Here is a 9,952-nt window from a genome sequence, read left to right on the forward strand (position 1 = left end):
GAGGGTATTATGATTTCAGTCAGAAGTTTGCAACGCAGTGAAGGAGACGTTTCCGACCCCATAAAGTATATATATTCTTGATCAGCATCACTAGACGAGTCGATCTAGCCATGTCCGTCTGTCCGTCTGTCCGTCTGTCCGTCCGTCTGTCCGTCCGTTTCTACGCAAACTAGTCTCTCAGTTTTAAAGCTATCGGGATGAAACTTTCGTAAAAGTCGTATTTCTATTGCAGGTAGTATATATGTCGGAACCAAACGGATCGGACAACTATATCTTATAGCTCCCATAGGAAGGATCAAAAAAAAAAATGTAAACAAATTCTAGCTCCGGTGTTTTTTTAAATTTTACCTTCTACTCTTGGGAACATTTTTTTTTATATATTTCTGAATTTCGGTTTTTTTGTTTTTTAAATCGGATCACTATATCATATAGCTGCCATAGGAACGGTCGAAAAATTAAATGGAAATTAATGGGAAAAAAATTATATCTTTGTTGGTTTTTATTACAGTTCCTTCTACTCTGGGATATGACTATTTTGAAATATTTCCGAATTTCGATTTTAATTTTTAATAGATCGAACTACTATATCATATAGCTGTGATAGAAACGATCGAAAAATTAATGTGAAATAATAAGAAATTTAACATTTTTGCGATTTGTAAATTAATAGAATGATCTGCAAGGGTACATAAGCTTCGGCTTGCCGAAGCTAGCTTCCTTTCTTGTTAAAGGTGTTTTTCCTTCATATCAACTACCAAAAACCATTTCCAAGTATCCAGCACTAATTATTGCTAACACCGATACTTCTACACAAGCTGGTACTCATTGGATTGCCATTTATTTTGAGAGTCACAAATCAGCAGAATATTTTGATTCATATGGACAATATCCTCAGTTAAAAGAATTCATAGTATTTTTAAGGAAAAATTCAAGAAAATTTGTTTTTAACAAACAGCAACTACAAGGATATTTCTCACACACATGTGGTCATTATTGCATCCTGTATGGGCTTTTTAAAAGTAAAAAGAAATCATTAGTTTGTTTCTTGAAAAAATTTAGGAAGAATGATTTTTCGTATAATGATAAGTTAATAATGAATATGTTTAAAACAAACTTTAAAAATAAAAAGTCAAAGTAAATAGAATATTATTTAAGATTATTTATTGCTTGGGTTCTATAAAATCGTTGGTTTAACTTATAATATTTCAACATAATATTTAGGGCTTCTTCTTTTAAAATCGGTAAGCTATGACACTGACAAGTGTCTGGTCCAGCAGTTGCATCGTCATCACTCCAGGGACAAAGCTTATAATGAAACCCATACTTGGAGTGAATAAGCTCTTTGTCCTCCAAGTCCTCTAAGGTAAGCCTCAAACATTCCAGTCGTCTGGTGTGATCCTCAAAAATCATATCTTCAAATTGCATGAGGAACAACTCAATTTGTTTGGAGTACATTTTTGATTAACTTTACTCTTCCTGGATTAAGAAAAGACTGATGTGGAATGAAGATAACCACTGGCTTATATTGGAACTGCTATTTACTTTATTTAGTTTTTCATTATACAGCTGTGAAAAAAATAATAGCACCACTAACCCAAAAAAATTTTAACTAGTCACCCTACTCACATTTTTTAACTTTTTTAACTTTTCAAAACGGGTTTTAAATAGTAAGACTAAACATAATTTGAATATGAAAAAAAATGTTAGCTTTATAAAAGGTTTCTGGACTTATTTAAGAAAATCTATGCAAAACTGGAAAAACGTACGAAAAAAATAATAGCACCACTTCTCTAAAAATAGAATAAAAGGTAGAAAAATGACAAATGGGTAACTTAATCTTTAGTTGGCGGTAGCTAACAAGTAAATCTAAGTTTAAAGTGTAAAAATCTTTTGCGATTTTTGGATATAATGACTTACTATCGATTAAACAAGTCAGGACCCTACCTATAAAGGTTTGGGGCCCAAAAGTCATGATATATTTTCAAATTTTGTTCGGAAATGATTTAAGACGTTTTAGATTAACTGTATAAACTGTCTTTAAAAAAAAAACTCGAAGATTTTTGGTTGTGTTATGGTCAAGCGAGTACACAAGTCTCTGTATATTGCTGACTGAGTACTTTCGAACTCTTTCTTTGCTATCCTGACCGTGATCCTGGCCGGATTTTATTGGTCAAAGATTCATTTAAGAAGTATTTTGTATTCAGTTTAAGCTACGAATTACTACCGTATTACTATTTACATCATAGGATGATTTATGAACGATGTATTCATCCGTATTGATCTTACTTCAAGAAGGAAAAACAAGCTTATGTTAATACTAGGTCCATGCTCAATAAATGGATGTTTTGGTACCATGTTTTTGGTCAATTTAGGTGTTTAGAAGACACATGACTTATAAAAAGGATTTCTTCTTACCCAATTTAACTTTGCCTTCACACATTCTCATAAGTTTGCGGGCATTCATTTGTAAGTTTTTTTGACGAGCCCTACGCCCTTGTAAATGTGTTTCGCACTTCGGATAGGATTTTTTTTTTTAAGTGCATGTTTTATAAATTTGTTTATTGAAACATTATACAACTATTAAAATATTCGCTGATATTTTAAGCACGTGTTTTAGTTTATTTTTGGCCCTGATAAGATTCTTTGTGCTTTGTGATATAACATTTTTGAAGGAAAAATGGGCCAGGACTCGGTTTTTCTGTGTTATCCTTCAAAGTTTATACCATTCTTAATGAAGATGATCCAAAACCTATCCAATCCAACCGGTTTTCATGACCGTTTTCCATCCCATATGTTTCTTTTTTGAATATTTTTCTTTTCCGACTTGGAAAATTTTCCACATGTCCTTGTATTGCCAAATGGTAATCAATTTGATGTCTGGATATCAGGAGAAGTTAGTTTTAGTCAAATCTCATAAAATATATCCTTTATACACAAGAATATTAGCGCATCGTAACGTTTTATTTAAAGAAAACGGAAGTGGTGCTATTATTTTTTTCGGCCTTTTTTTGATTTTTTTTCTTAAAATCTGAAAAAATTATATGTAGACAATATTTTCGATATCCGTATCAATTTTTTCAAATAGGTGGAATACTAATCAAGATAATATAAAACACTTCTTATATAAAAATCCCCGTTTTCCACGTTTTTCTTTAATATTAAGAACCTGTGACGAAGTGGTGCTATTATTTTTTTCGCAACTGTAAATTCGAGCGTAGGAGGGGAAAATCTTTTTATATCTTTCCCCTTATATACAATATGAGAAATACCATTCTCGCTCAATTTCTTAAAGGGTGTCTTTGAAGCAAACTTGTTTACATAACTTCTTGGTAAAAATATCCAAATCTCATCACTGTCCTTGTCTGTTAAATAAAGAGCTATTTTAGTTCCATAAGGTGTTTTCTTCAGTTTACAACCAATGATCTTATATTCAAAATCTACACATAGATTCTCGATTTTTGTATAACCAATCATAGGCTTCAATTGGTTGAGTGTGTCTATAAAGGCCTAAAATACACACATTAGTTTTCTAGGAAATATATATATATTTAATATGGTACAAACCATTTTGAGCAGCGTTATTTTTATTGGTTCTTTTCAGAGAATTCACTGATGTATACTAACTTATTTATACGATACCGTACAGCCTTTTATACGTTCAAACTGTATATATATATATATATATATATAATATATATATATAATATTTTGTATGTATAGTTTTTATACAGCGTAGGATAGTGTTCCTTCTGCATATATAAGACAAGTTGTATTAAGGATTGTTCAGTTTATTTTATAATTTCAGAATGACCACGTTTATTTGTGAACTGTGTCCTAAAACGAAATCATTTACTACTCGAAACGCTCTGAAAGTGCACACTTTAAATAAACATAATTTTAGTTATGAGAAATCAAAATCAAGCTACTATGTGTGCTGCTTCTGTCCTATAACAAGAAAATTCTGGCTGCGGAACAATTTGCTTATGCACATCCTACTGGTACACAACTTTTTTCTGAAATCACAATTCCACCCTGATATTTGGACGTATCCGAAAATGTTATTAGATAATCCCAATAAATAAAAACTATAATTAAATACAAGTGAATTGAATGTTTATTTAATATATATATATATATATATATATATATATATTTCGAAAATGGACAATTTTATTACTTTTTATGATTGTAGTAGGCTACACAATTGTGTGTTCCAACTGTCGTTCAGTAAATCCAATAAAGGATTAGGAACCTCTTCTATTCCATCAAAAATGTGGTCGTCCTCTGGAAATTGAAAAATTGCTTCTTGGGAGTCCAGTAAAAATGCGTCATCAAATGGTTGCCTGTAAATTTGCTGCGCCCAATCGACCGACTGCTCATTTTCCTTTGCGGATGGTACGCCAGCCAAATACTGGTTCCAGTCGTCCTTCCAGCTTTCCTGCGTTCTCAGTGTTTCATCAACTGAGTCGACTTCATCGATGACAATTGGTTCATCGTTGACGAACTCAACAGAAATTATTGAATCCTCCATTTGTGAAATCTAAGTTGTTACTGACTCCGCAAACAAACAGTTCTCATTTTATATCAAGGAACACCCACTTGACTCTTGTATGAATGTGTAAGATCAGTAGAAGTTCTATTGTTCGATTGGTTAACTGCTATTGAACCACTGAAAATGAAAATTGAGATTTCTAGTTGTGTGTGTGTGCATGTGTAAGGGTGGAAAAGATCTGTGATGGCGACTCAACAGGGGTGTGTATGTCCAGGTGTTCTTGTTTACTTGGGTGGGTTCAAAAGATTTGTAAAGATTTCATATTATCGCTAACAGGTTTGACAACCTGTACTCTCAGGTTATTTTGTCCAATACAACAATAGTTGAAAGTAGCTATGGGTTCTAAAGAAATATCCGATATTGGTTGGTTGGGGGAGGATCTTATAAAGATTGTAACAGGTTCAAACCTATACTCTCAGGTTATTCTGGCCAATACAACTTTAGCTGAAAGTAGCTATATTAAAGGCTATTTCACATTTCTTTCATGGTTTAAAAAGGAGATCACACACACCAGGGGTTTTCTCAAAAGTAAACTGAATACATTCACTTTCTATCCCAGATTTCTGGTAACAGAACACATAAAACAGGTCTTTGAGTAGGCAAAAGGTTTCAATTGTTACCTGCATTGTCACCAAAAAACAACCTCACATCTAGCCAACAATAAAAATATCCTTGAATCCTTGAATACTCATATTATAGCGTTAAAAAGGTTTCAATCCTTCAGAGAGAGGGTGACACCCTCTGGATTCGATTTTCTGTAAAATAAGTATAAAACATAGACCGCGAAACTAATAATTTAGTGGTAACCATTCTAACTTAAAATATAATATTTAGTTGTAATCAAAAATATTCAGGGTAACCTGGACTTGATAGAGTGTTGGGATCAAATGATATTTAAATGATAAGGAAAATTCTTTACAAATATTTTTTTATTCGTTTTAGTACAATCCGTACAATGGGTTGATAGGAAGAACTTCACATCACGCGATTTTGAAAATTTTTTGCATATTTTTCCGCAGAAGGGGGGGAGATTGAGAGATAGACATACAGTAGATTTTTAAGGACACTGCTTTTAAAACTAATTACATACAAATCGTACATTTCCCTAGACTCGAACCGGGTTTGGAACTCGACTAAATCCAGGTGGCGCACATTTCTCCTGGACTCGAACCGGGTTTGGAACTCGACTAAATCCAGGTGGCGCATATCATTTATCATTTAAATATCATTTGATCCCAACACTCTATCAAGTCCAGGTTACCCTGAATATTTTTGATTACAACTAAATATTATATTTTAAGTTAGAATGGTTACCACTAAATTATTAATTTCGCAGTCTATGTTTTATACTTATTTTACAGAAAATCCAATCCAGAGGGTGTCACCCTCCCTCTGAAGGATTGAAACCTTTTTAACGCTATAATATGAGTATTCAAGGATTCAAGGATTCAAGGATTTGTTTATTGTTGGCTAGATGTGAGGTTGTTTTTTGGTGACAATGCAGGTAACAATTGAAACCTTTTGCCTACTCAAAGACCTGTTTTATGTGTTCTGTTACCAGAAATCTGGGATAGAAAGTGAATGTATTCAGTTTACTTTTGAGAAAACCCCTGGTGTGTGTGATTTCCTTTTTAAACCATGAAAGAAATGTGAAATAGCCTTTAATATAGCTACTCTCATTACATTGTTGTAACGAAACAAAAACAAGAAAGTTAAGTATATCACGCCTATAATTTGATCATAAATACCATTAAATCTTTCCATTCCGATTATTCGCAAATATCTCCCAACAAGATTAAAAAGTATCATATAATCTCATTCCACAAGTGTATTATATCAGCTATTATTATTTTAGATATTTATTATTTTCATTCTTCCTTCCTATATATCTCGGTTCGTATCGCGGATTCCATCATTCATTTTTCAATATCGCCACTTGCTAGCCTTGTATCCCATAACCAAAGTTATTAACAATATTACAAGGTCTAAGAATAACAAAGAGGTCAAGTGTATAATAATCACAATGTCAAGATTGTCAACAACAGTTTGACACAGTCGGAAATAAGAAGAACAATTTCTTATGAATGTATCTATTCATAAAAATAGTATAAAGATGTAGTTAACAGAATATAAATAAAAAACGATCAGAGGGTTAGTAAAAATTTGTCATCCATAATTTCAAAGTCATTAAGCAGGAGAACTATTGATAACCAGGTAATAATCCTAAAGTGATGGTTACCGGCAGCAATACAGAAAGTGATGATACAAAGGGTTGTACAGCAATATCTATATAAGGTAAAATTCTTGTAAACTTAACATCCATAAACAAATATCATACAAAATCAGCTTAACAGGGATAAAACAATAGACGGTTGTCCTAACCATAAACTTTTTTATCAGCACACCCCATTATTTTAATCATCATTGTAGCATATAACGTTTAAAAACAATTGATTAATCGTATGAGCAGATGTTAATGTAAACTGAGTTGGGAAACACGCGCTTGTTCCGGCTCATCTTCGTCGGCATTATGGGCGAGGGTCAAGGGAATATACTCTGTTACGTGTTCACAATAGTATGCTAGTAATAAGTAATTTTCGCGTGTTATATTTTGAAAGGGAAATAAGGGAAAAAGCCTTTCAACTAGCCTCGAAAGAAGAAGAAGAGAGGAAAGAAAAAAAAATAGAAGGACTAGAATAGGATAGATAGGAAAATTCCTTTAGCGACATTACGACACACTAAGATGTTTGCTAGTGGCCTTATACCCCACCCTACCTCGATCACTATATTGCAGTATAACTCCATTTTTGGTAGTGATCCCTTGTGGTCGCTAAAGTGTTTAAATGATTTTCGTTGTTACACTTCTGTATCCCATGATTTCCGGAATTCTCAAGGTTTAGTTCGACTTCATAATATAAACATTTATTTTAAACATATTTGTAGTTTTGTGTATTTAACATGTTTGCGTTTTATTTGTTTAGGCTAAAAGAATTTAACTTTACTTTAAAGCATTTAATTTTAATTATTATTTCATTATCTAGTTGCGTTCTTTCTTCATTTTATTTCGCTCACTTTTATAAATTTAATACTTATTCACTTTTTGAATCTATTCAATAGCTCTGTTTAATTTTATAATATTCAAGGGATTTAAGATGTGGCTGTAAGGGGGGTAGAAAATATATATATAATGTATAAATGAATATATAAAGAAAATACAATATAAAGAATTTTTAATTATAAAATTAGATAATCATAAAAAAAAAAACAAAATATTATTTATAGATTTCGAAATTAAAGTATTAAATGTTTAGGAAAATAAAGTAAAGTAAAGAAAAGGCGTGTCTAATAATGTGCCTTCCATTGTATAATATTATTTTTATTTATGAAAATCAAGAACAAAATTAATTGTTAAATGTACCTAGTTAAGTGCCCTGCACTGTATGAATGTAAATTCGGAAAACATTGAGGTAGGTCAGCGAAGCTCTGGTCTGAAGGATGAGCAGCACAAAAGAAAACGCAAGCACAGCTTCGCTCGGTGCGCTGGTAGATAAAGGCACATGAGCCAGAGAGAGACGGACTATTTGGCTCGCATAGGCTACACTGGCAAAAATTTACGGGGCAAAATTTAAATGTTATAAACAGGGGAGAGACTAGAACAGTACCGATGCATATTCACAGAATTTGTTTTTGTTTGTCACTTACATTTATTATGGATCCATCGGTGAAAGATTTTTCGCCGACCTGTATGAGAATCAAAATTGTGTTTGCATTGATTGTGATTGCATTGGTTTTGTTTGGTTTTATGTTCACTTGTTCACTTCTCTGGGGCTATTGTTGTTGTTATTGCTAATTCATTGCTTTTGGTTAAGCTAAGCTTTATTTATTTCAGCTTATCTTTTATACACAAAAAAAAATATTTGCTTTCAATCCACCATCTTTCACTTGAATATTTTATTCACCAAAAAAAATTATATCAAAATAAATGAAAGAATAAAATGAACTAAAGAGAAAACGCAAAATAATAAAAAAGAATAATATAAAGAAAGAAAATTAACAAAAAATACAAAATAATAAATTTGAAAATTATCAAAAATACAAAATAATAATTTTTAAAAATTAACAACCTTAAAAAATAATAAATTTGAAAATAAAGAAAAGTAATAAACTTAAAATAATTCAGGAACCAAATTTTAAATGATATATATCTGGGGACAAATTTCTCGCACTGTAGAGGGTAGCTGAGACGGCACGTGGTTTGCGTTCATGCACGGAAAAAAATAACGTTATGTTGAAACCGCGTGGTTTTTCCGCCGAAGGGTTTCTGGCGATGCCAACACGTTTTTTCGCCCACTGCATCCACTATTTTGGGCACCGATTTTAACACGTTTTTTTTCGCGGGCCTTTTTTTCACTTTTTCGGGCACTGTAATTGCTGGGATGAGGCTCGCTTTTTGCTGCTACAGGTTGTTTGGCCGATGTATGTATGATGGGCTGAGCAAGCTGGCTACAGCGGCGGCTGAACTTCTAAGATCAACTGATGTCTTGGCGGCCTTTTTAATGAGTTTATTTGCTCAATTAAACAAGGATTGAATATGTTATTTTTTTGGCAACATAATACCTGGTGCCAGATCTACATGGAAAAACGTGACAATTAGGAAAACTATTGAAAATGCCCTTTTTTTGTAAGAATAATTACCCAAAAAGGCCTGGCACGACTACTGGAAATGATATTTCTCCTTTCTTCGTATGGATGGCTGGCGGATTTGTATTTTAAGGCACTGTTAATAGCTTAACCTCATTGGGGTATTTTTCTATAGACTTTGAGCTGCACTTAAACACGTCTATATAGTATGACAATCCGGAAGAAAAGAGAACGTGGGTAAGCTTGGCCTTACAGACGTACCCCTTAGCGATGGTAAGTATGACTGTAGATCTGCATTAGTGCAAACGCTGCACACTAGGTGGCGCGGCCGATAGTGAAGGGTGGCCACATCGGTGAGTCACGATATAAGATAAGATAGGGATATTTATAACACATTCTTGGGCAGATTTATTTTGCCTACTTTTAGGAAACTGGAGTGACAAGCGCCACTACAAAACCTCCCGGCCAAAATCACACTTGGCCTTGAAGACAAGTGGGATACACGCTGTCACGAAAAATCTATTGTTTGATATCTTTGGCGTGGTATTTGCCAATAATATTACCCTGAAGATCTTCCAACTCGTAATAAGTGTTTCCCAACACTCGCCTAATCCGTGATTTAACGAATGTAGGGGCTAATTTAGCGTTAAATCCTTTGACGAAATTGCTCTGTTGAAAGTTTCGGCGGAACACCTCCTGACCTACTTTAAAGAACACCTCACGACTCCTTAAATTATAAGATTTTTCGTTTCGATCGTG

The 9,952-nt window shown here is 33.1% G+C and overlaps 1 long non-coding RNA gene across 1 annotated transcript; it reads right to left on the reverse strand.

Moving 5' to 3' along the window:
* Positions 1-9,025: 9,025 nt before the first annotated feature.
* LOC138912569 (uncharacterized) lies at positions 9,026-9,691 on the reverse strand. Its single transcript, XR_011418117.1, has 2 exons — positions 9,248-9,691; positions 9,026-9,181 (listed from the first exon to the last, which is right to left on the reverse strand). It is a non-coding gene; the product is annotated as an uncharacterized lncRNA (long non-coding RNA).
* Positions 9,692-9,952: the final 261 nt, after the last annotated feature.

This window comes from Drosophila takahashii, chromosome 2R (assembly GCF_030179915.1).
Source record: "Drosophila takahashii strain IR98-3 E-12201 chromosome 2R, DtakHiC1v2, whole genome shotgun sequence".
Lineage (NCBI taxonomy): Eukaryota > Metazoa > Arthropoda > Insecta > Diptera > Drosophilidae > Drosophila > Drosophila takahashii.